Source organism: Lepisosteus oculatus, unplaced genomic scaffold (genome assembly GCF_040954835.1).
Source record: "Lepisosteus oculatus isolate fLepOcu1 unplaced genomic scaffold, fLepOcu1.hap2 HAP2_SCAFFOLD_94, whole genome shotgun sequence".
Classification (NCBI taxonomy): Eukaryota; Metazoa; Chordata; class Actinopteri; order Semionotiformes; family Lepisosteidae; genus Lepisosteus; species Lepisosteus oculatus.
The window spans coordinates 511,979-538,548 of record NW_027168430.1 but is presented as its reverse complement, the minus strand read 5'-3'; the positions used below and the strand labels follow the sequence as shown (position 1 = coordinate 538,548).

General features: G+C 46.9%; 11 non-coding genes across 11 annotated transcripts; all 11 read left to right on the top strand.

Moving 5' to 3' along the window:
* The first annotated feature begins 17,244 nt into the window (after nucleotides 1-17,244).
* Nucleotides 17,245-17,326, top strand: trnas-aga (transfer RNA serine (anticodon AGA)). The gene has a single exon. It is a non-coding gene; the product is annotated as a tRNA-Ser (tRNA).
* Nucleotides 17,327-18,168: 842 nt separating this feature from the next.
* On the top strand, nucleotides 18,169-18,242 carry trnai-aau (transfer RNA isoleucine (anticodon AAU)). The gene has a single exon. It is a non-coding gene; the product is annotated as a tRNA-Ile (tRNA).
* A 1,270-nt stretch (nucleotides 18,243-19,512) lies between these two features.
* On the top strand, nucleotides 19,513-19,594 carry trnas-aga (transfer RNA serine (anticodon AGA)). The gene has a single exon. It is a non-coding gene; the product is annotated as a tRNA-Ser (tRNA).
* Nucleotides 19,595-20,437: 843 nt separating this feature from the next.
* Nucleotides 20,438-20,511, top strand: trnai-aau (transfer RNA isoleucine (anticodon AAU)). Its single transcript has one exon. It is a non-coding gene; the product is annotated as a tRNA-Ile (tRNA).
* A 1,270-nt stretch (nucleotides 20,512-21,781) lies between these two features.
* On the top strand, nucleotides 21,782-21,863 carry trnas-aga (transfer RNA serine (anticodon AGA)). The gene has a single exon. It is a non-coding gene; the product is annotated as a tRNA-Ser (tRNA).
* A 213-nt stretch (nucleotides 21,864-22,076) lies between these two features.
* On the top strand, nucleotides 22,077-22,147 carry trnag-gcc (transfer RNA glycine (anticodon GCC)). Its single transcript has one exon. It is a non-coding gene; the product is annotated as a tRNA-Gly (tRNA).
* Nucleotides 22,148-22,706: 559 nt separating this feature from the next.
* On the top strand, nucleotides 22,707-22,780 carry trnai-aau (transfer RNA isoleucine (anticodon AAU)). The gene has a single exon. It is a non-coding gene; the product is annotated as a tRNA-Ile (tRNA).
* Nucleotides 22,781-23,004: 224 nt separating this feature from the next.
* Nucleotides 23,005-23,121, top strand: LOC138236889 (U5 spliceosomal RNA). The gene has a single exon (XR_011188868.1). It is a non-coding gene; the product is annotated as a U5 spliceosomal RNA (small nuclear RNA).
* A 391-nt stretch (nucleotides 23,122-23,512) lies between these two features.
* On the top strand, nucleotides 23,513-23,631 carry LOC138236849 (U5 spliceosomal RNA). The gene has a single exon (XR_011188830.1). It is a non-coding gene; the product is annotated as a U5 spliceosomal RNA (small nuclear RNA).
* A 391-nt stretch (nucleotides 23,632-24,022) lies between these two features.
* Nucleotides 24,023-24,139, top strand: LOC138236895 (U5 spliceosomal RNA). The gene has a single exon (XR_011188874.1). It is a non-coding gene; the product is annotated as a U5 spliceosomal RNA (small nuclear RNA).
* Nucleotides 24,140-24,530: 391 nt separating this feature from the next.
* On the top strand, nucleotides 24,531-24,647 carry LOC138236888 (U5 spliceosomal RNA). Its single transcript, XR_011188867.1, has one exon. It is a non-coding gene; the product is annotated as a U5 spliceosomal RNA (small nuclear RNA).
* The last annotated feature ends 1,923 nt before the right edge of the window (nucleotides 24,648-26,570 follow it).

Below are 26,570 nucleotides of genomic sequence, written 5' to 3'. Positions count from 1 at the left end.
TAAGCCTGGCTATCATGATCAATGGTCATCCATTGGCGCCTATCTGTCTAGGGAGTGCCAGTTGGACATCTGGACTGCATTACTAAGTGTCAGGACTAAGTGACTCATATCTCACCTTGATCAATCAATCAGGGACTGGTAGGGCCGAGTAACCCACGTGGGACTCTGATGCCCATGGAACTTTCAGCCAATCAATGAGCTGAAGTTCCTCCAGGTAAAAACAGGCAACACAGAGAGCCTGTGAGATTCAGTAAGATTCAGAAGGGAGGATTCAGAGGATTCTGTGGACAATTCTAAAGGGAATTCAAAGGAGAATTCCAGGGCAGGACGGCCCAGGAGCAGAAGGCTCCCAAGGGCAGGACATTCTCGCAGCGCGCCTCCTGACCATCCTGAGACTCAGCCCGGACAACCACGGAACGGCCAGTGTGTACGAGTGCCAGAACTTTCCTTTGTTCTAAGAGTCTAGAGCGGAGGTTGCCAGAGAATAACCAGAGGATCCACCCGAGGTTAGCACCAGCAGCAGGCCTTGTGAACAGGTCGGAACTGTGGACAGCTGAATCACTATTCAGAACTAGCTCTTCATCAGAAACGAACCGGTCCTCTTCCTGACTTGCTGGGACCCACAGTCATCTTTTCTCCTGTGCACAAACTTTGCTAGTTAAAGCCCACAGTGAGCATCAGCAGTGCAGCGTCGCAAGCCGCACAGCACAGCCTGGCACGGAGCCAGAGAGCGCGGATTGGACAGCAACAGCCTGCAACTGTTTCTTTGTACCCGCAGGAAGATCTGAATCCCCAAAGATTGGATGAGTATTCAACTTCAATGCATTACAGCTCGAGAATTCAATTGTTATCCCAACCAGTTGATATCAATTTAATTCCTAAGAGTTATGTACTTGTTTGAGTATCTAATGTAGAAGTTATAACCAAGTTCATTAACGAAACGGTCTTAATGAATGATATACTGAACGTATGTCCTCTTGATATGTGTAACACTTCGTAACTGACTGAATATATATCTTTTGTATTCTGATAACCCTCTTGATAAGATCTGTTAGGTTTACATGCATATTTTATGTATTAATAAATGTATCCTCGTGTATTAGTACCTGTGTGTGCGCGTTGTTTGAGTTATGTCACATGGTTGGATTCTAAAGCTATCAAAAGAATCAACTTTGTGATTTACTGCTACAATTAATAATTGTCTCAGTAAATGCCCAAACCCTACAGAACTGGTGCCTTCAGAGACCCCCTACATTTAATTTTGCTATGGCAACATTACATATTTGGCGTCCCTGAACCGGTTTTCTTACATTATTTGGCGTCCCTGGGTGGGCGTGGCAAGACTGAAATGAGTCAACCAAGCGGAATAATTCAATATAAAACGCCGCGGGTTTCATACACAACAATACGGTGTGCTGAAAGCCGAAAGAAAAAAAAGTTCCCCTTGCTCTTTAAGCAGTGCTTGATTGTTTTGTGATCTTTTGCGATCTACCGGGTTGATTGCATACTTGATCTTGTGGTTTTCTGTGGTAAAACTGTGATTTCGTACTTAAAAGTAATACTCTTTAAGTTTAACGATGGTTGCTAAAAGGTCTGAATTCGAGTCGCTATTAAGCACTCTCTCTAGCAGCGACAGGTCTGACCACGATCTCTTCCATATCTCCGTCAGCGGAGAAGCTAGAAGGATAAATCTCCATTCTCTGAGAGAGCTAGCGAAGGACATAGAGAGATTTGACCCCGCAGTGTCAAAGAATAATATCGAGAGTTATATTCAGGACCTCAGGTATACCCTGCAGTATCTGCCAAACGCCACAGAACAGGAGAAAGTGTTTCTGGTCAGGAAAACTACCAGCAGAGCTGTACATGAGTGGATGGCTAGGCAGATGAAAGAAGTCTGTAATGATTTTGAGCAGCTTTGTCAAGCACTTATCGAAGAAAACAGTGCGTTTATTGACCCGACTGCTGCGATAGCCGCCGCTCTTAACATTAAGCACAAGAGAGCAGAGTCCCCTCGCGAATATTACGAGAGACTTAGACGAACTTATTTTGCAGGGCGAAATGATGAGGGTTGCGAAGAGAACACACATTTCAAGGGTTTATTCATTGCGAATCTCCACCCGTCAGTCAGAAAGATGATCTTAATGCATACAGATGCACAGACCATGAAAATGACTGATATTAAGAGATTCGTGCAGAAAGCCTGGGAGTATGATGTCCAAAGTCGCTCTGAGCAAAAAGCTGTTAAAGTGACTGTGTTTGCCGTCAGAGCCAGCAGGGTTAATTCCCCCCTGCTCGAAGGAGCACAGGCTCCTGAGCTGGCTAAGCCCCGTTCCAAAGCATGCACACAGGACCACACCCAGCGTCCTAAGTGCCATGAGAACACCGGGGGAGGGAAAGGGCTAGATAAAGCTGAACAAAAGGATTCAGTAGCCACCCGCCTGGCCAGGCTTGAACAAGCTTTATTAGGACAGGGACAACCGCTCCCCAAGGCTGCCGGAAGCGTGAATGAGCTGATACTCTCCATGAGGAGGCGGAGACCCGCCCCCTCTCCCTCCCTCAGTCTATCTGATTGAGCAGAAGGGTTCCTGCCTGGATGAATTCAGCCACTCCCAAGTGAGTGCTGACTCCACCCCTGAAGTCACAGAGCAGGCAGTAAAACACAGAGGAAAAGCAAGAAGCTTTTACCTCAAGGCTGCCATGGGAGATGTCTTACACTGTGAGACACTGATTGACACTGAGGTTGAAAGGTGTTTGATGTCACACGGCAAGCTCAAACGGGTTGAAAAAGAAAAGGGCATGCGACTCAGAGAGGAACCTTTGGTGGATCACCAGAAAGGCAAAGTGTGGAAACAGGTCAAGGCTCCTAAGCCTTCTGTACAGAAGGAAAGGGGGGCCAAGAGGCAGACTGTGCTCACACAGTGCCCACCGAACACAGAAGCCTATGTGGAGATTCCTTCTGTTCCCTCTGGACAAGAAATAAAAATATTTCCTTGTTCCCCGGATATACAGGGAAGTCGTGTCCCGGCCAAGGTCCCAACAGCCTCCATGCCACAGGAGCGGTGCTCCAAGCAGCCGCCTGATCCACCAGGTAAAGCACACACCTTTTACATCCCTAAAGAGGAGCAGATCTCCCCACCTGGCGATGAAAAGGAGCTTTCCCTGTGCACCCTGGCACCCAAGAGGGGTCAGGAACACCACCCTGCAGTGGTGGAAGGGATCCAGATGGCAGGAGAGCAGGTTGGTGATGTAGCCCTCACCCTTAGCCCTGAGAGGTCCTCTATTAGTAAGGATCTGCTTGAGCAGCTGTCACAGGGCCACCGCCAGGTGCCCCTGGTGCAACATTCACAGGTTAGACAGGAGGTCCAGCTGGACGCTGAGACTACTGCGCTGTGGACACACCTGATCCCAGATGCCGATTCCCTCTGCTGTGACCCAGGGAACCTGCAGTCAGGTAACATTATTTCTCACAACTACCAGGTAGTGAGTGAGACTGACCTGATTGTTCCTGCCTCAACGGCAGGGTTGCCAACACACCCAGTCCCCCAGAAGGGACAGGGAATGAAAGCCGAGCCGGTTTTCTTACAGCCACCAGCTCAGTCTGTCAGTCTGAGTCTGACCAACAGTGGTTCAGCCAGACTGGAGCTGGATGGTCAAGTCACCCGCCTGCCAGTGCAGGACATCGCAAAGAGGGGTGTCAGAATCCCCGCCTGCACTGACATGGGCCTGGTGAGTGATAGTAAGTTCAAAGACAGTGAACTAGCTATCCCAGTGCTGGGGCAGCTCCCTGAACCCCTAGCAAGGGAAGGGGGGAGCGAGCAGGTGTCCTACACCCACGCCCAGCGAACGATTGTAAACATGCCGATAGAGGGATTCCTCAATCAGGAAGTGTGCAGGGTGGACCTGAACAGTGAGAATGGGGTAACAATCCCAGATCACTCAGGTGCTCCAGATGACCACTCAGCCGAGGGTCAGGCATGCTCTACCGCTGCACCACCCCCTGCAGGGTTCCTAGAGCACAGGCATGAACAAATCGAAAAAGCAGATGCCCTGGAAAAGGAGGAGCAGCATCAGCAGCTGCGTCAGATCTCCCCATATTTCCAGGATGTTGGTGCCCAAGATGCCACAGGGCATACTGAGAAAGACACCATGTACACGCTGCGCCAGCTTAGAAAGGCGACAGTCACTCAGAAGGAGATGACTGGGATCAGCCACCCGAAAAGACTTTTGGGAGGACTGATTGCTGCCGCCACTGTTGCACGTTTGCTTTTTTCTGGTAGGTTTGTGTGCTACTGGCACTCTCACCCTGACTGCCCCAAGAAGGCAGGGGTCAGAGATGCCGGAGGGTAGTGACAGACTGTATCGACAGCAGCAAAAGTTGGAAAGCTTAGGGAAAACCCTACAGGCAATTTCCTATGCAACAGGGTTAAACCTTATTCCCCAACCAGTGGACATGATTGTTGGTGTTATACAGTGGGTTTATGCTTGTGTGCAACAGGCCAGAATGTTGACACAAGACCTATTAAGGGAGCTTAGTGCCACTGTAGCTAGTCTAACCACGGCACGATTCCCAACCCACTTGATTCCACTCTTCTCAGTAGAGGAGTATGTGACATTAACCCCATCGCTCATAGCTCACCCAGAAGGCAATCCAAGATTGAATTTGGTTCCAAATCTTGAGATGGGTATGGCCACCAAAGCTATCCATTGGCTGTGTCTAAACGATTCACCAATGAAGGGTGTAAAGCTACTAACGAGCAGAGGGAGGTTAATGAACCCCATGAAGAGCAGGTAGGAAGTAAATGGCTGGTCAGCACACCACATTTAACTGACACTATGACTTGTGACAGGCATGATACAGCTACCACAATGCAGCTACCTAATCAAACAGTTTTCCTGCAAGTTCCCGAGGAGGCCATAGTACAGCATGGTAACTTAACACTGTACGGTCTGGAACCAGACAACATAAGACCAAACTTGAGGTCATGGATGCCTTCAGGTGCCACACTATTGAATTGGATAGAAATCCAAGAAACAGTAAGCCCTGAAGAGGTACAGGTAGTTAGTTTGCTTTAATGGAACAAACCTCCAAACCACCCAAGCAGATACCCAACACAGGTGTTGTGGTTTATCGCGGGGCTGGGAACAGGAACTGTTGTTATTGTAACACTGCTGCTGGGAAGCTGGATCATGACTGACAGTGTACTCTGAATGCTGTACTCTTGCATCAAAATGTAATCTGGGTAGCATGAATGAGTCAAAGGTAGCATGTCAAAAGAAAGGAAGTGATTTCTCCCCAAATATGTACTACAGAGGTATCAGATATTGACAGTGAACTTCCTGATGTGTAATTCCTAGACTTAGATAATGTCTCCTACCGTGTTTATACATACTCCAGATGTTATTCATCCTGTTTGTATCCAACGCTGGTTCCGGTATGAATTCTCGAGGAGTAATGTGGACATTTAAGATTAATGTTCTAATGGCAAGGGACATCACTTAACTCTGTTTTGTTTTGAAGGCAACAACGCCTCAGGACCTCATGACCTTCAAAAAGGGGGGATATGTAGCGGCGAGGCTTATTAATAAGGCAGAATTAAGTGTTCTGAGCCTTCCCAAATGAGGCCCCATTTCTCTGTTCATCTCTGTGGTGCAGCCACAGAGAAACTGTTCTGCAGGGTGATTTAAGGTCCTAGGACAGCTCCCAAAGGGGGATGCACTTAGCTAAGCCTGGCTATCATGATCAATGGTCATCCATTGGCGCCTATCTGTCTAGGGAGTGCCAGTTGGACATCTGGACTGCATTACTAAGTGTCAGGACTAAGTGACTCATATCTCACCTTGATCAATCAATCAGGGACTGGTAGGGCCGAGTAACCCACGTGGGACTCTGATGCCCATGGAACTTTCAGCCAATCAATGAGCTGAAGTTCCTCCAGGTAAAAACAGGCAACACAGAGAGCCTGTGAGATTCAGTAAGATTCAGAAGGGAGGATTCAGAGGATTCTGTGGACAATTCTAAAGGGAATTCAAAGGAGAATTCCAGGGCAGGACGGCCCAGGAGCAGAAGGCTCCCAAGGGCAGGACATTCTCGCAGCGCGCCTCCTGACCATCCTGAGACTCAGCCCGGACAACCACGGAACGGCCAGTGTGTACGAGTGCCAGAACTTTCCTTTGTTCTAAGAGTCTAGAGCGGAGGTTGCCAGAGAATAACCAGAGGATCCACCCGAGGTTAGCACCAGCAGCAGGCCTTGTGAACAGGTCGGAACTGTGGACAGCTGAATCACTATTCAGAACTAGCTCTTCATCAGAAACGAACCGGTCCTCTTCCTGACTTGCTGGGACCCACAGTCATCTTTTCTCCTGTGCACAAACTTTGCTAGTTAAAGCCCACAGTGAGCATCAGCAGTGCAGCGTCGCAAGCCGCACAGCACAGCCTGGCACGGAGCCAGAGAGCGCGGATTGGACAGCAACAGCCTGCAACTGTTTCTTTGTGCCCGCAGGAAGATCTGAATCCCCAAAGATTGGATGAGTATTCAACTTCAATGCATTACAGCTCGAGAATTCAATTGTTATCCCAACCAGTTGATATCAATTTAATTCCTAAGAGTTATGTACTTGTTTGAGTATCTAATGTAGAAGTTATAACCAAGTTCATTAACGAAACGGTCTTAATGAATGATATACTGAACGTATGTCCTCTTGATATGTGTAACACTTCGTAACTGACTGAATATATATCTTTTGTATTCTGATAACCCTCTTGATAAGATCTGTTAGGTTTACATGCATATTTTATGTATTAATAAATGTATCCTCGTGTATTAGTACCTGTGTGTGCGCGTTGTTTGAGTTATGTCACATGGTTGGATTCTAAAGCTATCAAAAGAATCAACTTTGTGATTTACTGCTACAATTAATAATTGTCTCAGTAAATGCCCAAACCCTACAGAACTGGTGCCTTCAGAGACCCCCTACATTTAATTTTGCTATGGCAACATTACATATTTGGCGTCCCTGAGCCGGTTTTCTTACATGTGAAAATAACATTTTAGCATCATATTATTACATACAGGTCTCTAGCTTCAACACAGTGATATATATATACTCAGTGATTTATTGGTACATGCCCAGGTCAATAATCAGAATGAGGATTTATTTCCAGACGGGCTACAGGTAGTGTTGTGAAATACTTCAACACACTGGATCGCAGATTTAGACCCCCTGCACTCTTACTCCTTAAAAACCAAAGAAATGAAGATATGTAGCAATTACATTGCAACAGGGCTGACAGTGACTTAATGCTTATACTAGTGGACTTCTGGTACCTTTAGGGTACGGTGTTCCCTGAAGGGCTCTCAAACCCCGCATTTCAGATGCCTAGCTGTTTCGCTGATGTGTTGCACCTCAGAATCACTTTTAAACCTTACCTCTGGTATCTTTAATCCCTATTGCTCAACGCATGGTGAAAGTATTGCATAAATGTGTCTGAAAATGAGCAATGGGCACCTGAGAGACTCATTTGCCTGTTTCACAAATGATCATATTTGACTAGAGATTCTGTTTGGGATTCAGTTGTGCATTCTGACAGCAATCGCTTTCAAAAAACGATACATTCTGGATGAGGTCAAGGTGCAGGAACACTGTATTTAGGATGTGTTTGCACTTATTCTGTGTCTCTAGCTTCAACACAGCGATATATGTATATGCTCACTGATTTTTTGGTACATGCCCAGGGCAATAATCATTATGAGGATTTATTTCCATATGTGCTAGAGGTAGTGTTGTGAAATTCTTCAACACACTGGATCGCAGGTTTAAACCCCCTGCACTCTTACTCCTTAAATACCAACAAATGCAGATATGTAGCAATCATATTGTAGCGGACACTCATTTGCCTGTTTCACAAATGATCATATTTTACTAGAGATTCTGTTTGGGATACGGATGTGCATTCTGACAACAATCTCTTTCAAAAAATGATTTTACCTTATCGCAGCTTTGCCCTTCTTGCCTCTTTGGAAAATATCTCCATCTTGTGGTCGTTGTTGGTAATGTCTAGACAATATCTCCATCTTGTGGTCGTTGTTGGTAATGTCTTCTTATGCCCTTTTTTATTTTAATTCTCTATTAGTTGATTCTAGTATCTCTACAATGGAGCTGAAAATTTTCCAGAAAGTGGTTGCAAGCCCGATATCATGCGAAGAAACTTCAGGATTCGGGGATCAGTCAATGGATTTTCTTCAAAGTTGGATTTTTGCACTCTGTGGACCAAGAGATGTTGTTCTATAATGTTTTTTTTTTTTCAAATTTAAAAATATCATTTTTTCATGGAGCTTTGAATGGGATGGATTCACCCTCCTTTAGCCAGGACAGAGCTCCAGGAGCCTGGGTAGGATTCTAGCTTTCTCCCCTTGCAGGCACGTGGCACAGAAGACAATATTTTTTTCCTTAAAATCTTTTTTTTGTGTGTTCCTTGTTGTTCCAAACTTAATTTTAATCACTTTTAATTAGAGATTTTATTAAAAATAGTGCAATAAATGACTAATTTCACAAAAATTAATGTAATATAAAACGGATGTTTTCAACTTTATTGTAGTGTTTTAGAAACTAATATGTCTTCAAAAATGGTTGTTTTTCACTCCTATGAATGAAAACTGTTGTTATATGATGTTTTTTTTTTCAAATTTTAAATGATCATTTTTTCATGGAGCTTTGAAGGGGATGGATTCACCCTCCTTTAGCCAGGACAGAACTCCAGGAGCCTGGGTAGGATTCTAGCTTTCTCCCCTTGCAGGCACCTGGCACAGAAGACATCATTTTTTTCCTTAAAATCTTTTTTTTTTGTGTTCCTTGTTGCTCCAAACTTAATTCTATTCACTTTTAATTAGAGATTATATTAAAAATAGTGCAATAAATGACTAATTTCACTAAAAATACTAAAAGTAATATAAAACGGATGTTTTTAACTTTATTGTAGTGTTTTAGAAACTAATATGTCTTCAAAAATGGTTATTTTTCACTCCTAGGAATGAAAGCTGTTGTTATATGATGTTTATTTTCAAATTTTGAAAAAGCAAAGGATTCTAGCTTTCTCCCCTTGCAGGCATCGGACACAGAGAACCTCATGGTTTTCCTAAAAATCATTTTTTATGTTCCCTGGTGTTCCAAACTTAGTTTTAATCAATTTTAATTTGTTATGTTACAAACAGGGTAATAAAGTCTTATTTGGACTATAACTAATGTCATATTGTCTGCTACAAAACTGATATTTTCAGCTCTATTGTAGAGATTCTAGAATCAACTAATAAAGAATTGAAATAAAAAAGGGCATAAGAAGACATTACCAACAACGACCACATGATGGAGATATTGTCTAGACATTACCAACAACGACCACAAGATGGAGATATTGTCTAAACATTACCAACAACGACCACAAGATGGAGATATTTTCCAAAGAGGCAAGAGGGGCAAAGCTGCGATAAGGTAAAATCATTTTTTGAAAGAGATTGTTGTCAGAATGCACATCCGTATCCCAAACAGAATCTCTAGTAAAATATGATCATTTGTGAAACAGGCAAATGAGTGTCCGCTACAATATGATTGCCACATATCTGCATTTGTTGGTATTTAAGGAGTAAGAGTGCAGGTTTAAACCTGCGATCCAGTGTGTTGAAGAATTTCACAACACTACCTCTAGCACATATGGAAATAAATCCTCATAATGATTATTGCCCTGGGCATGTACCAAAAAATCAGTGAGCATATATATATATATCACTGGGTTGAAGCTAGAAACACAGAATAACTGCAAACACATCCTAAATACAGTGTTCCAGCACCTTTGACCTCATCCAGAACGTATCATTTCTTGAAAGGGATTGCTGTCCGAATGCACATCTGAATCCCAAACAGAATCTCTAGTAAAATACGATCATTTGTGAAACAGGCAAATGACTGTCTCAGGGGCCCATTTCTCATTGTCAGACACATGTATGCAATGCTTTCACTGTGCATTGAGCAATAGGGAACAAAAACACAGCAGGTAAGGTTAGAAGTCATGTTCTATGATCATTTCTTTCAGCATTAGGGACTAAATATACTAAACGTATGATGCTAAAATGTTATTTTCACATATATTAATGTAATAAATGATTGCTTATGCTTTATAAACAAATCTAATTATAATAAAAGCTTAAGTTTTGTATTTATCTTGTACCATAGAACATGATTTTCTTTGTATTTCAAGCCCACAAAGTGTCCAAATGATGCACCTTTGACCTCATCCAGAACGTATCATTTCTTGAAAGGGATTGCTGTCCGAATGCACATCTGAATCCCAAACAGAATCTCTAGTAAAATACGATCATTTGTGAAACAGGCAAATGACTGTCTCAGGGGCCCATTTCTCATTGTCAGACACATGTATGCAATGCTTTCACTGTGCATTGAGCAATAGGGATCAAAAACAGAATGGAAACAGACATGGAAACCAACAAGGATGGGATTTGAACCCATGCGTGCAAAGCACAATGGACTAGCAATCCATCGCCTTAACCACTCGGCCACCTCATCAACAAAACTGGGCTGTCCCAACTGGGTTGGCGCGCTCCAGATGATCTTTTTCTTTTTTTTCCCTCGTACTCGAGGGTCATTTTCCTGTTCCACATGCGATTTCAACATTTTCCTTGGGAGATGTCAAGCCAGCAAGCCACTGCTGTGGTTCAGTGGCCAGCGTGGAGTTCAGTGGCCCTGTTGTACACAGAAAGCACATTGAGCTCCTTGGACATGAAAAGTTCCAGATAAAAGCCATTTGTCATCCTTTCTCTTGGTGTCGATGTTGCTATTGTATGTAAAGGTGGCAACTTGCTCAGCGAGCAGGCGGAGCACACACCGAATGCAGATGTGTCTGAGTGGTGTGTCCAAGTGGCTGCAAAAGGACAGCACTCCCGGGGCGCTGTGGCTTAGTTGGTTAAAGTGCCTGTCTAGTAAACAGGAGACCCTGGGTCTGAATCCCAGTGGATAACTGCCTATGGCTAGACTTAATTAAATGCAAGTATTCATTTCCTGTCTTTAACACGACTTGTTTTTCTTAAAATGGATGCAACTTGCAAAACATGAAATACAAACCTTGCTAATCAGCGCTAGCAGCTGGCAAAAAAAAAAGAAGTCAGCAATGTTTTTTTTCTTTAACCTTAACCCTGCTAATGGAGAAGAGTTAAACGACCGAGTCTATGCAGCTTAAACGGTGCGCACGTCGGGTTCTTAGCTGAAAGGGTGGTAAATCACGCTCACCCCAGTCCTTAATCTTTTAAAGAGGATACAAAATTGAACCTAGTCGCCACATCACATACATCCTGTTCAATGATAAAAAGGTAACATCTATCCTCGCTCCAGAGTAAATCTCACGTTGAGGGCATATTTTTTTTTCACTTTACCGTGAATCGGGCTCGGCTGCACAGAGGAGAGAGCAGAGCAATGAGGTCACGGGGACAGGGGAGTCACACGCTGGCGGTTTGAATACGCGGAAGATCACTGAGGGATCCACAGTATATGGACCCTCCGTGCGCAATCAGTCCGCACTCCGGACTCTGAATCCTGCCATCCGAGTTAAGATCTCGGCAGAACCTGAAGCGCAGTTCCTTCTTAAAACGTAATCTGGTGAGCATTTCTAGAATCGTACTTGTATAGATGCAGCCTTTAATGTGTTGCTAGGTTAAAATTGATGACTTCTTGTATTTCAGTAGGCAACTGCCCTCTTGATTTCAGATTGAATTTCTTTATTACAGGGGCGCTTTTATGATGACAGAGTCATGTTCAGGTACTTTGCTTGATGGAGGAAGCTCATTTCGGACTCTGTGATCTGCTCACCTGGAAAGGTCTGCTGTACTACTACAAGAGAGAAGTAGAGTCTGGAAGAAGGGACAATTTTATGATGCTTTGGAAGGTAGTTTTTTTTTTCTTTGAAATCGAAAAGAATCAGAATATCAGAGCAAAAGACAAACTCTTGGTTTGGTTTAAAGAGATATGGTTTTAAAACAGACAAAATGTAGAAAACAGGTGTTTCTCACTTTTGGAAAAGAATGGACCGGGGGTATTTTACTAGTTGCAGTGCTGAGCTCACCGGGTTGCAGTCCTGCAGTGTTGCACCAGGGTCAGTGGTGCAATGGATAACACGTCTGACTACGGATCAGGAGATTGTAGGTTCGACTTCTGCCTGGCTCGGGTCGTTTTTAAACGCATCAGGCTACTCCCTAAGTAGCCTGTGCTACTTACTGTATTGTAATCGTACCCAGTAAGAGATTTCCTTCATGTAAATGAACTGCACCTGACAGCTTTAGAAAAACACCTGGGCTCAGTACGGTGCTGAGAGCTCAGCGTTGCTGTTGTTCTAATTAGCACGCACTGCATCGGCTATGAACCCGAACTTTTCAATTATTCCGATCAGTAAGTCAACACGTAGTCCACATGAAAGGTAGAAATATTCTCTTGTCTGTCTCTTGTTTGTATAGAACTGAATGTCCCTGACAATGTACTGTTAGTTTTAATTGAAGAACGGCATTTGTGTTCAAATATACCAGACAAGTTTACGTAACTGCTCATGCGACACTCAGTTGTAATTAGTCAAGAAATAAAGTCGAACAACAGCTGCGGGTTTGATTCTGAACGTATGAGATTGCAGCGCCTTTTACTTCCATTGACAAATGATAGAGATTCGAAGAGAGATCCTTCAGACCAACAAGCAAACCCACGGCTATTTCGGTTTTCTAGCTAGGCAACGTTGGTGTCTGCAATAGCATACATGAAAGCGTGATGCAATTTCTGTGGCTACATTTGTTGCACATCATGCACAGTAAGAGTGTTTCTAACACCAAATAAAAAGTCAACAATTAGCGATCACGCCTTCTCCTCAGTTAACCCACTGAAACCCTTGCTGTTAACAGATCTTTAATGCGTGCTTTACGAGCACCTACATATCGTGTCGGTTCTTTCAGCTTTATTCATTAGGTTTTCAAAGGCATAAGTAGAGCACCAGAGGTGCGAACGCAGAATGTGTGGTAATCTGAAGAACTGCTTTCCATGGCAGCGGGTCCAAGCGATTTAGCATTTTTATAGTACCGGGAAAGGAGAAGCGGCACTTTGCCTTTGCCGCGCAGGCACAAGGCGACGTGCGGCAGACGCCGGAGTCGGCAAGTTCCGAACCTGCGCGGGGAAGCCCCAACGCATTTCGAGTCCATCGCCTTAACCACTCGGCCATGACAAAAGCGAGCTCGCTGCCGCCGCATTCCTCCTATAATCTAACACGGAGTGCGAAGTCGCTGCGGAAACCTTTTTAAAGTCGCTCTCCGTTAAAAAAAAAAATACCTTTCACAAGATTCGTGCCGGCAGACAGACATGCCTCAGAGGGTTTAAGGCTGGCTTCACGTTCAAATGATGAAGTCCCCCAGTCCGGATGTCAAAATGCAACTTTGGCAGACAGAAAAAACATCAACAAACCACAAATGTGGAAAAGGATTTTACAAGCTGCACCACACTGCACTTTCCAAAGCATTTACATTCGTGTTAGACGCAGGAATTGCCTTTGATTTGCGCGCTTACGAACGCCATGGAAAACGAAACAAAACTAAAGCCCTCAGCTCCTGCACTTGATTATAATGCCGTTACGTGTCGAAGCAGGAATTTACGTCATCCTACCACTGCAACACGGGGAATAGAGGGAAATGAGAACAATCTACGAATTGTCTCTAAACAGTCCCTACAGTTGTAAGACGCCTGGAAGCGTGCACCCCCATCATTAATCTTTGCGCATCTGTGCAAGGTAAACTCTGGAGCAGTCTCTGAAACGGCTCAAAGGAAACACGTGATTGATTCCATGTGCATCTGGGGTTCATTTCTTATTTACATTTAATTCAAGGGAAAGGCTTGGGTCAGTTTCAGACGGCCTCCAACAGCGAGATTCAAGCGTCCCACCTTCAGCCCAATCTGCGCCGCCAGAACGCCAATGGCTCCTCTGGTCTCCGGGGTGCGGTTGTGACTCCGTAACCTAAAGTGTTGGTGGCAGACAAATGGAGACTAACAGGTGATGTCCTAGGACATGACTACATTGTGACACTCGGTGGGGATGGTGACCATTGCTTGGAAAAGAGTGCGAGGCCCCTTTAGAAAAACATTTTGTTAACAGGCATTCTGCCTCAGCCTAAACACCTATAGCTTGCAAAGCACATGCTATTAGACAGGCACCTCTGCAAGACCTTAAGAGTCTCTTAAACTAGTGATAGAAAGGTGTTCCCAATAGGCGATGTTCGGCTTTCAAATCATCTCTCCGTGGAAGCGCCGAGATGCAGCTGTTTAAGGCTTAGAAGCAGCTGACTGTTTCACTACCTAGCTGATCACTGTCAGTCAGGGAGCTCAGAGGTGAAAAGCCTGTCTGAGAGACAATTCGTCGTCGATCAGTTCAATATGTTCCGTACCAGCTCGGCGCACCTGAGATCATCTTGGTAGCCGTGTAGCTCAGATGAGTGAGAGCGTGTGTGTGTGTACCACCGTGATTGGATGCCGGTCCTTCTCAGGTCACAGTAAACCTTCTGCTGCCTAACTTCCCTAATTTTGGGGATCCCTTTGAAAAAGCAAAGGAAAAAAAAACTGTCTCTCATCAGCGTGATTGACCCTCCCCAGTGTGCCCCAGTGGCCTAATGGCTAAGACACTGGCCTCCTAAAACAGCGATTGTGGGTTTGAGTCCCATCTGGGGTGCTCCTGTCCCATTTTGAGCGTACAAATGTCCTTGTGATTTGCAAAGCTACAACCCCACCTTACTCAGTGAGCGTCTCTGCTTTTCTCTCACATACAGTTGGGAGAAAAACTTTTGTAAACAGCCCTTCGGAATGATGTGGATTTCTGCATGAATGGCTCCTAACATGTGATCTTATCTTTATCTAAGTCATAATAATTAATAAAGAGAGTCTGATTTCACAAACAACACACGCCCAACATTTGACATTGCTGTTTCTTTATTGACCAAATGGTTTAAACAATCAAGGTCATTGATGGAAAAAGTATGTGAACCCTTATATTAAGGAGCTAGTGGAACCTCCTTTATGACAAAAACCTCAATCCCCACTTTCTGTAGCGGCTGGTCAGACCTGAGCAGCGGTTAGGAAGTATTTTGGCCTATTCCTCTATGCAAAACTGTTTCAGTTCATGTATATTTTTGGGATGTCTTGCGCTGAACGGCCTGCTTCAGATCACGCCACAGCACTTCAATGGGATTGGGGTCAGGACTCTTACTTGGCCATCCCAAAATATGGAATTTCTTCTGTTTCAGCCACTCTGTTGTTGATGTACTCCTTTGTTTTTGTCATGCTGCATGACCCAGCGTCTTTCGAGTTTTAGATCACAGGCAGACACCCTGACATTCTGCTGTAGAATTTCCTGATACATCTTGGAATTCATCGGTCCCTCGATGATTGCAAGCCGTACAGCCTCCGCCATGCTTCCCAGGTGGGATGAGGTTTTGGAGTTGGTATGCAGTGTTTTGTTATCTCCAAACATAACGCTGTGCACATTTACCAACAAGTTCAACTTTTGTCACGTCTGTCCACAGAACATTGTTCCAGGAGTTGCTGTGGAACATCCATGTGGTCTTTAGCAAACTTGAGAGGGGCAGTGGTGGTTTTTTTTGGGGGGAGAGCAGTGGTTTCCTCCGTGGTGACCTCGCATGATCACCACTCAGATTTCTGTTCAGATTTCTTCTTATGGTGGACTCATGGACACAGACGTAAGACAAAGTCAACCACCTGTTCGCTAGATCCCATACCCACTCAGCTAGTCAAAGATTCCCTCGAAGGACTGGCAGGACCTATAATTAGTATGATGAATGCATCGCTTGCGTCAGGCGTTGTACCTGATCAATTTAAGGTAGCGGTTGTTAGACCGCTCCTTAAGAAGTCAAATTTGGATCCACAAGTTCTTAACAACTACAGGCCTGTCTCAAAGGTCCCATTTCAATCTAAAAGTTTTGAGAGAATAGTTGTTGCCCAACGTCAATCGTATCTGGATTCAAATAATATACTTGAGAAATTTCAGTCTGGTTTCTGAAACAGCATTAACAAGAGCCTTAAATGATATTCTCTTAGCTACTGATGCGTGGAATGCAACAGTGCTAGGTTGCAACAGTGCTAGGAATGCAAACGTTAGGTTGCGCTTCTTCATGCTGCATGGTCGGCATGAGTGGAGCTTTTTAAACGTCTGTACTTAGTGCGCCTCATAAGAAATCGTTTGTCCCCGTTCAAAAGAGATTGTGCGATGTCCTGCAGCGTTCGCAAAGCAAACCTTTGACAGTTTGAAAAGAGGAATTTATTCTGCTTCCTGTGCGTGCAGTAGTTACAAAGTTGAACGTCTTTACACGATCTGCTGCAGTTTTCAGTGGGCGGGCTTTGTCAGATGGCTTGGAAAAACGCACTGTGTTTCGGCTCGGGAAACATCATGAGCAGTGTCCTGCATGTTTTCTGTGTATAGCTGTCTTTTAACGCATACAGAATTCATTCGAAATCATTGATTTCTCCAATTAACAAAGGTCCCTTAAAGGATGAGTCAAAGTAACGTCTAATCGGATTAGTTTCCTTAGAGCTGGTTTAGAGTTTGCTCAAGAGTTTACCTTTCACAGACGCGCAAAGAAGAATGTTGGGGGTGCACGCTTCAAGGCGCCTTACAGCTGTGGGGAGTGATTCGAGACGATTCGTGGCGTGTGCTCGTTCCCATATACTGTACACCCCGGGGTGCAGTGCTAGGATGACGTATAATACCGCTTGGGCAAGTAACGGCGTTATACGCAAGTGCGGGACGTGAGGGTTTTCGTTTGTTCGTTTTGTTTTGCTCTGCTTTGCTTTGTTTTGCTTTCCATCGCGTTGGTAAGAGCGTAAATAAAAAGGCGATTCCTGCGTCTACCACTAATGTTTGAGCTATTTCAAGTGCGACGTGGTGCGGCTTTTCAAATGCTTGTGGGCATTTCTCTGTTGTTGATTCTTTTTTTGTGTGTAACAAAGTGGCATTTTCATGTCCGGACGGGGAGACTTTATCATTCCGACATGAAGCCACCCTTAAGTCCTCTGAGGCGTGTCTGTCTGCAAGGCTTGTATTTTGGAAATGTTTTTTTGAAACGGAGAACGACTTTGAAATAGGCTTCCGCCGGCGCCTCGCGATCCAGGTAAGATTGTAGCAAGAACGCAGCGGCAGTGGGGCTTGTTGTAGTCGTGGCCGAGTGGTTAAGGCGATGGACTAGAAATCCATTGGGGTCTCCCCGCGCAGGTTCGAATCCTGCCGACTACGTTATCCGCCTCCAGTCGGTGTGTTTCGGCGCAAGCAAAGAAGCGCGCCTCTTTGCTGTTCCTGGTGGTTTTAAAACGCCCAATCGCTTGTACCCGCTGCCTTGGAAATAAGTTCTTCAGCGTCCGCGAATGGCATTTTGCAGCTGGAAGCAGATGTCGACGCGTTTTGCACAGAGCACCAAAAAGCGTCTTTTTTGAAGGCCCTGGCACTGAGCATTGGTGGTTCAGTGGTAGAATTCTCGCCTGCCACGCGGGAGGCTCGGGTTCGATTCCCGGCCAATTCAGTGGCTTTTGCAGCGAGCGGCTCCATCACTTGCATCCCCTTGCAACTCGCAACTCAAAAAACCCACTGAAGCTAAGCAGGTGTGAGCCAGGTCAGTACCCGGATGAGGGTGAGCTACAGGGAAAAACAAAGCTTCCAGCTGGAAGCGGTGTTAATGGTGCCGGCGGTGGGGCGCTCACCCTGAGGTCTGTGCGGGTCCCAATGCCCCAGTATAGTGACGGAGATGCTGTGTTGTAAAAGGGCGCTGTCTTTTGGATGAGATGTAAAACCGAGGTCACAGCGCTCTGTGGTCATTCAAAATGACCACCAAAACCTTTGACAAAAGCTCTTGGTAATTGATGGTCTTCAATAATGCTTCTCCTTTAGGTACATTTTAAATCAGCTGAAAAATGCTGTGAAATGGGGGGGCACTTCAGGCCAGTGTAGGATTTGGGTTACAAGAACCATGAAACTGCACGAGAAAGCCCGTACACTGAATTACACGGCTTTCTATTCAAAGGAGGACAAAAGAAATTCCCTGAGTTCGATTTTTTGCAGCACAGAGAGGAGCACTGTTGTGAGGCCGGTTAGCTCAGTTGGTTCGAGCGTGGTGCTAATAACGCCAAGGTCACGGGTTCGAGCCCCGTACTGGCCAGGTCCTTTTCTCCTCTCTTACCAAAGCTGTTAGGTTCCTTTCCGTGGTGAGAGGGGTTGTCATGCAACGCTGCCACATAGTGCCGACAGACAAGAGTGTTGCGGGAGAAGAGAAAAGTGTTTGAAGATTTAAGAGTGTCTTAGGTGGAGCCAAAATCAAGTGTCACAAATACAAGTGGGAGGGTTTCCAATGTTTAATATGGTAAAAATAAGCGGAAGTTATCTGCCGGTCCGGCACAGTCTGCCATGCTTTTGTCATATACTGTAAAGTGGTGTCAAACTGGGTGTCGAGCTGGAGCCTCACCATTTGCATATGTGAGGCTCCAGTTATACATCGAGTGTCACATTAAATGACAAAAATGAAGAGAGTTAAAGCAGCTGGAGAGGTTTTCTTACAACTTTTGAGCTGACACAGTTTTGGAAAATGTTTCCTTCACGCTGCACTGTACAACATAGGCAGCCAAGAGTCTCCAAAACAAAACAGAATTGACAGATAGGAGAAAATTCCCACTCATCCTGAAGTTCCCAAAATCCAGCACTGAGCGTAAACAAAGTGTCTAAGTAGCGTGGGAATGCTAACCCTAACCCTAGCTGGAGTTTGAGCAATCCAGCACTGAGCGTAAAAAGATGAGTCAAAGTAACGTCTAATCGGATTAGTTTCCTTAGAGCTGGTTCAGAGTCTGCTCAAGAGTTTACCTTTCACACATGCGCAAAGAAGAATGTTGGGGGTGCACGCTTCAAGGCGCCTTACAGCTGTAGGGAGTGATTCGAGACGATTCGTGGCGTGTGCTCGTTCCCATATACCGTACGCCCCGGGTTGCAGTGCTAGGATGATGTACAATACCGCTTGGGCACATAACGGCGTTATACGCAAGGTTTTCGTTTGTTCGTTTTGTTTTGCTCTGCTTTGCTTTGTTTTGCTTTCCATCGCGTTGGTAAGAGCTTAAATAAAAAGGCGATTCCTGCGTCTACCACTAATGTAAGAGCTATTTCAAGTGCGACGTGGTGCGGCTTTTCAAATGCTTGTGGGCATTTCTCTGTTGTTGATTCTTTTTTTGTGTGTAACAAAGTGGCATTTTCATGTCCGGACGGGGAGACTTTATCATTCCGACATGAAGCCACCCTTAAGTCCTCTGAGGCGTGTCTGTCTGCAAGGCTTGTATTTTGGAAATGTTTTTTTGAAACGGAGAACGACTTTGAAATAGGCTTCCGCCGGCGCCTCGCGATCCAGGTAAGATTGTAGCAAGAACGCAGCGGCAGTGGGGCTTGCTGTAGTCGTGGCCGAGTGGTTAAGGCGATGGACTAGAAATCCATTGGGGTCTCCCCGCGCAGGTTCGAATCCTGCCGACTACGTTATCCGCCTCCAGTCGGTGTGTTTCGGCGCAAGCAAAGAAGCGCGCCTCTTTGCTGTTCCTGGTGGTTTTAAAACGCCCAATCGCTTGTACCCGCTGCCTTGGAAATAAGTTCTTCAGCGTCCGCGAATGGCATTTTGCAGCTGGAAGCAGATGTCGACGCGTTTTGCACAGAGCACCAAAAAAGCGTCTATTTTGAAGGCCCAGGCACTGAGCATTGGTGGTTCATTGGTAGAATTCTCGCCTGCCACGCGGGAGGCTCGGGTCCGATTCCCGGCCAATGCAGTGGCTTTTGCAGCGAGCGGCTCCATCACTTGCATCCCCTTGCAACTCACAACTCAAAAAACCCACTGAAGCTAAGCAGGTGTGAGCCAGGTCAGTACCCGGATGAGGGTGAGCTACAGGGGAAAACAAAGCTTCCAGCTGGAAGCGGTGTTAATGGTGCCGGCAGTGGGGCGCTCACCCTGAGGTCTGTGCGGGTCCCAATGCCCCAGTATAGTGACGGAGATGCTGTGTTGTAAAAGGGCGCTGTCTTTTGGATGAGATGTAAAACCGAGGTCACAGCGCTCTGTGGTCATTCAAAATGACCACCAAAACCTTTGACAAAAGCTCTTGGTAATTGATGGTCTTCAATAATGCTTCTCCTTTAGGTACATTTTAAATCAGCTGAAAAATGCTGTGAAATGGGGGGGCACTTCAGGCCAGTGTAGGATTTGGGTTACAAGAACCATGAAACTGCACGAGAAAGCCCGTACACTGAATTACACGGCTTTCTATTCAAAGGAGGACAAAAGAAATTCCCTGAGTTCGATTTTTTGCAGCACAGAGAGGAGCACTGTTGTGAGGCCGGTTAGCTCAGTTGGTTCGAGCGTGGTGCTAATAACGCCAAGGTCACGGGTTCGAGCCCCGTACTGGCCAGGTCCTTTTCTCCTCTCTTACCAAAGCTGTTAGGTTCCTTTCCGTGGTGAGAGGGGTTGTCATGCAACGCTGCCACATAGTGCCGACAGACAAGAGTGTTGCGGGAGAAGAGAAAAGTGTTTGAAGATTTAAGAGTGTCTTAGGTGGAGCCAAAATCAAGTGTCACAAATACAAGTGGGAGGATTTCCAATGTTTAATATGGTAAAAATAAGCGGAAGTTATCTGCCGGTCCGGCACAGTCTGCCATGCTTTTGTCATATACTGTAAAGTGGTGTCAAACTGGGTGTCGAGCTGGAGCCTCACCATTTGCATATGTGAGGCTCCAGTTATACATTGAGTGTCACATTAAATGACAAAAATGAAGAGAGTTAAAGCAGCTGGAGAGGTTTTCTTACAACTTTTGAGCTGACACAGTTTTGGAAAATGTTTCCTTCACGCTGCACTGTACAACATAGGCAGCCAAGAGTCTCCAAAACAAAACAGAATTGACAGATAGGAGAAAATTCCCACTCATCCTGAAGTTCCCAAAATCCAGCACTGAGCGTAAACAAAGTGTCTAAGTAGCGTGGGAATGCTAACCCTAACCCTAGCTGGAGTTTGAGCAATCCAGCACTGAGCGTAAAAAGATGAGTCAAAGTAACGTCTAATCGGATTAGTTTCCTTAGAGCTGGTTCAGAGTCTGCTCAAGAGTTTACCTTTCACACATGCGCAAAGAAGAATGTTGGGGGTGCACGCTTCAAGGCGCCTTACAGCTGTAGGGAGTGATTCGAGACGATTCGTGGCGTGTGCTCGTTCCCATATACCGTACGCCCCGGGGTGCAGTGCTAGGATGATGTACAATACCGCTTGGGCACGTAACGGCGTTATACACAAGGTTTTCGTTTGTTCGTTTTGTTTTGCTCTGCTTTGCTTTGTTTTGCTTTCCATCGCGTTGGTAAGAGCGTAAATAAAAAGGCGATTCCTGCGTCTACCACTAATGTAAGAGCTATTTCAAGTGCGACGTGGTGCGGCTTTTCAAATGCTTGTGGGCATTTCTCTGTTGTTGATTCTTTTTTTGTGTGTAACAAAGTGGCATTTTCATGTCCGGACGGGGAGACTTTATCATTCCGACATGAAGCCACCCTTAAATCCTCTGAGGCGTGTCTGTCTGCAAGGCTTGTATTTTGGAAATGTTTGTTTGAAACGGAGAACGACTTTGAAATAGGCTTCCGCCGGCGCCTCGCGATCCAGGTAAGATTGTAGCAAGAACGCAGCGGCAGTGGGGCTTGCTGTAGTCGTGGCCGAGTGGTTAAGGCGATGGACTAGAAATCCATTGGGGTCTCCCCGCGCAGGTTCGAATCCTGCCAACTACGTTATCCGCCTCCAGTCGGTGTGTTTCGGCGCAAGCAAAGAAGCGCGCCTCTTTGCTGTTCCTGGTGGTTTTAAAACGCCCAATCGCTTGTACCCGCTGCCTTGGAAATAAGTTCTTCAGCGTCCGCGAATGGCATTTTGCAGCTGGAAGCAGATGTCGACGCGTTTTGCACAGAGCACCAAAAAAGCGTCTTTTTTGAAGGCCCAGGCACTGAGCATTGGTGGTTCAGTGGTAGAATTCTCGCCTGCCACGCGGGAGGCTCGGGTTCGATTCCCGGCCAATGCAGTGGCTTTTGCAGCGAGCGGCTCCATCACTTGCATCCCCTTGCAACTCGCAACTCAAAAAACCCACTGAAGCTAAGCAGGTGTGAGCCAGGTCAGTACCCGGATGAGGGTGAGCTACAGGGAAAAACAAAGCTTCCAGCTGGAAGCGGTGTTAATGGTGCCGGCGGTGGGGCGCTCACCCTGAGGTCTGTGCGGGTCCCAATGCCCCAGTATAGTGACGGAGATGCTGTGTTGTAAAAGGGCGCTGTCTTTTGGATGAGATGTAAAACCGAGGTCACAGCGCTCTGTGGTCATTCAAAATGACCACCAAAACCTTTGACAAAAGCTCTTGGTAATTGATGGTCTTCAATAATGCTTCTCCTTTAGGTACATTTTAAATCAGCTGAAAAATGCTGTGAAATGGGGGGGCACTTCAGGCCAGTGTAGGATTTGGGTTACAAGAACCATGAAACTGCACGAGAAAGCCCGTACACTGAATTACACGGCTTTCTATTCAAAGGAGGACAAAAGAAATTCCCTGAGTTCGATTTTTTGCAGCACAGAGAGGAGCACTGTTGTGAGGCCGGTTAGCTCAGTTGGTTCGAGCGTGGTGCTAATAACGCCAAGGTCACGGGTTCGAGCCCCGTACTGGCCAGGTCCTTTTCTCCTCTCTTACCAAAGCTGTTAGGTTCCTTTCCGTGGTGAGAGGGGTTGTCATGCAACGCTGCCACATAGTGCCGACAGACAAGAGTGTTGCGGGAGAAGAGAAAAGTGTTTGAAGATTTAAGAGTGTCTTAGGTGGAGCCAAAATCAAGTGTCACAAATACAAGTGGGAGGATTTCCAATGTTTAATATGGTAAAAATAAGCTGTGCAGCCACGCACTCTGGTTTCTCTTCATCTCGTACAAATCTTTCGCCTTTTACTAAAGATTTCCGTGGAGAGAAGCATGAACGAGTTCCATGCAATTTTTGTGCTTCCCTGCCTTCGGGTGGGGCGCAGCCTGGCTGGTCAAAGAGAGAAAACAAAAACGCTCGCAATCGGTCTTGTTATGGCGATTGTGGCAGTCTGCTCCGCGAGTCCACGGTCTCCGGCCGTCTGATTGGCGCTCTTTTCTTTGGGGGGCGGGAAGTGTCCGGCCGCAGGGGATCTTGGGACCTCGCTTTGCATAGCGGCTTCCCAGAGTGCGTCATTTCCGGCACAGTGTGGCTGGGTGTTTTCCGAGTTATCGCACGGATTGGGCACGCTCGCAAGCCGTGAGCCGCAGGCGATGAGCCCGGAGCTGAACGGGCCCCACTGGCTCGTTTGTAAGGCCAGGTGTATTGCCAACCACGACCGGCAGGGCAGAGGCCTTGAAGGCGGCCTGGGCTCCTGCAGCTGTGCAGCCACGCACTCTGGTTTCTCTTCATCTCGTACAAATCGAAATCGCCTTTTACTAAAGATTTCCGTGGAGAGGAGCATGAATGAGTTCCATGCAATTTTTGTGCTTCCCTGCCTTCGGGTGGGGCGCAGCCTGGCTGGTCAAAGAGAGAAAACAAAAACGCTCGCAATCGGTCTTGTTATGGCGATTGTGGCAGTCTGCTCCGCGAGTCCTCGGTCTCCGGCCGTCTGATTGGCGCTCTTTTCTTTGGGGGTTGGGAAGTGTCCGGCTGCAGGGGATCTTGGGACCTCGCTTTGCATAGCGGCTTCCCAGAGTGCGTCGTTTCCGGCACAGTGTGGCCGGGTGTTTTCCGAGTTATCGCACGGATTGGTCACGCTCGCAAGCCGTGAGCCGCAGGCGATGAGCCCGGAGCTGAACGGGCCCCACTGGCTCGTTTGTAAGGCCAGGTGTATTGCCAACCACGACCGGCAGGACAGAGGCATTGAAGGCGGCCTGGGCTCCTGCAGCTGTGCAGTCACGCACTCTGGTTTCTCTTCATCTCGTACAAATCTTTCGCCTTTTACTAAAGATTTCCGTGGAGAGGAGCATGAATGCGTTCCATGCAATTTTTGTGCTTCCCTGCCTTCGGGTGGGGCGCAGCCTGGCTGGTCAAAGAGAGAAAACAAAAACGCTCGCAATCGGTCTTGTTATGGCGATTGTGGCAGTCTGCTCCGCGAGTCCTCGGTCTCCGGCCGTCTGATTGGCGCTCTTTTCTTTGGGGGGCGGGAAGTGTCCGGCCGCAGGGGATCTTGGGACCTCGCTTTGCATAGCGGCTTCCCAGAGTGCGTCGTTTCCGGCACAGTGTGGCCGGGTGTTTTCCGAGTTATCGCACGGATTCGGCACGCTCGCAAGCCGTGAGCCGCAGGCGATGAGCCCGGAGCTGAACGGGCCCCACTGGCTCGTTTGTAAGGCCAGGTGTATTGCCAACCACGACCGGCAGGGCAGAGGCCTTGAAGGCGGCCTGGGCTCCTGCAGCTGTGCAGCCACGCACTCTGGTTTCTCTTCATCTCGTACAAATCTTTCGCCTTTTACTAAAGATTTCCGTGGAGAGGAGCATGAATGAGTTCCATGCAATTTTTGTGCTTCCCTGCCTTCGGGTGGGGCGCAGCCTGGCTGGTCAAAGAGAGAAAACAAAAACGCTCGCAATCGGGCTTGTTATGGCGATTGTGGCAGTCTGCTCCGCGAGTCCTCGGTCTCCGGCCGTCTGATTGGCGCTCTTTTCTTTGGGGGGCGGGAAGTGTCCGGCCTCAGGGGATCTTGGGACTTCGCTTTGCATAGCGGCTTCCCAGAGTGCGTCGTTTCCGGCACAGTGTGGCCGGGTGTTTTCCGAGTTATCGCACGGATTGGGCACGCTCGCAAGCCGTGAGCCGCAGGCGATGAGCCCGGAGCTGAACGGGCCCCACTGGCTCGTTTGTAAGGCCAGGTGTATTGCCAACCACGACCGGCAGGGCAGAGGCCTTGAAGGCGGCCTGGGCTCCTGCACAGCACCCACCCACTGTGTCCCACAGCACCACAGCGCCGACACACCTTTGGTTGTCCCACAAGTGTTACAGAAGGAACTTGGCTTTGAACCTCGGCACTTGGATTTCATCTTCGCTCTCCCAGGTCAGAAAGCATTTGAGGTTGTATTTGCTACCTATCCTCTGTTTGAACAATGCGTGGATGTGTTTGAGGCAAAAAGAGGCAAAGTTCCTGCACTTGAGAAGATCAACTTGCAGCCTCTGACACAGAGAGAGAGGAAAACGGTGCATGTTGTTATGTTCTCGGAACTGGCAAAGACGGAGGACATTCACACCTGGCTTAACCAGTACTGCACCGTCCACCATGGAACTGAGGTTAGAGATGTTGATGGTATAAAAACAGGAGCAAGGAAATTCGAGGTTCGCTTGCTACCGGACAGCGTAAATGGAGGCTTAAGGCACCTGCCCTCTACAATCCGGCTGGGCGCCTGCAATGGCTATGTGTTTTATGTGGGACAACCAAAGGTGTGTCGGCGCTGTGGTGCTGTGGGACACCTGGCATCGTCCTGCACTGTGAAATGCTGCAAGACCTGTGGCAAACAGGGACATTTAGCCTCTGACTGTTCAATGCTGCCAAAGTGCAATTTATGTGGCTCGGAAGGACACGTTTTTAAGAACTGCCCTCACGCCTACGCCAATAAACTCAAAATGAGAAAGGATGAGGCAGTGCTTGTTTCAGCCAAACCGGCCCGAAAATCCAAAGCAAACAACAAGTCAAACAAAGAACCCTTGTTGGACAAAGACTCTCAGCCTCCAGCCAGGATCAGTCCTGCTGTGGCTCCGGGGCCGGTGGAAGAGAAATCCACTATGCCCCCACAACCGCAGACTGCACCAGACAAGCACGAGGGTTTGAAAACCCCCGAGAACAGCGAGGACCCCTCCCCCACTCCTGCTCCTCAGAACGAGGGCCAGTGTGGGGCCCCCCGGTGGAGCGGGTCCAGCGAGGATACCCAGGATTCAGCGGAGCTGCTTTTCTCAGACTCTGCAAGTGCTACAGATGCCCTCCTCTCCTCCATCCAGTCCATCACAGAGGATCTGCAGCAGCTGGTGGGTGAGGGGGAAGAGGAGACTGGTGCATCGGCTGCACCCCTTTCCCCTCAGTGCTCCCAGGAGCTGGACTTGAGGAAAAGGAAAAATGACTCTGTTTTCTCCCCGAGCGAGGAGGAAGGAGAGCATGGCGATGGGGACAGCTGGAACCTCTCCACCCCTCCCTCTACCCCCTTCCTTGAAATGGACTCTGTGAACGCTTTTACTGCTGCCACCCTGATGAAGGCTCATTCAGAGGATGGCTGGCAGGAAATTGGTAAGAAGAAAAAGAAAAAGAAAAAGGTAACAGGTGAGACCGAAGAGAAATGTGTTTTGTAAAGACTGGTTCCACTTTCTTATGTAATATGGCTCTTAACATAATTTCTCTTAACACAAGAGGTATCAATGACAGAGTTAAATGCCAGTCTGTCTTTGATTACCTCCAGCAGAGAGAGGGAGACGTGTTGATGTTGCAGGAGTG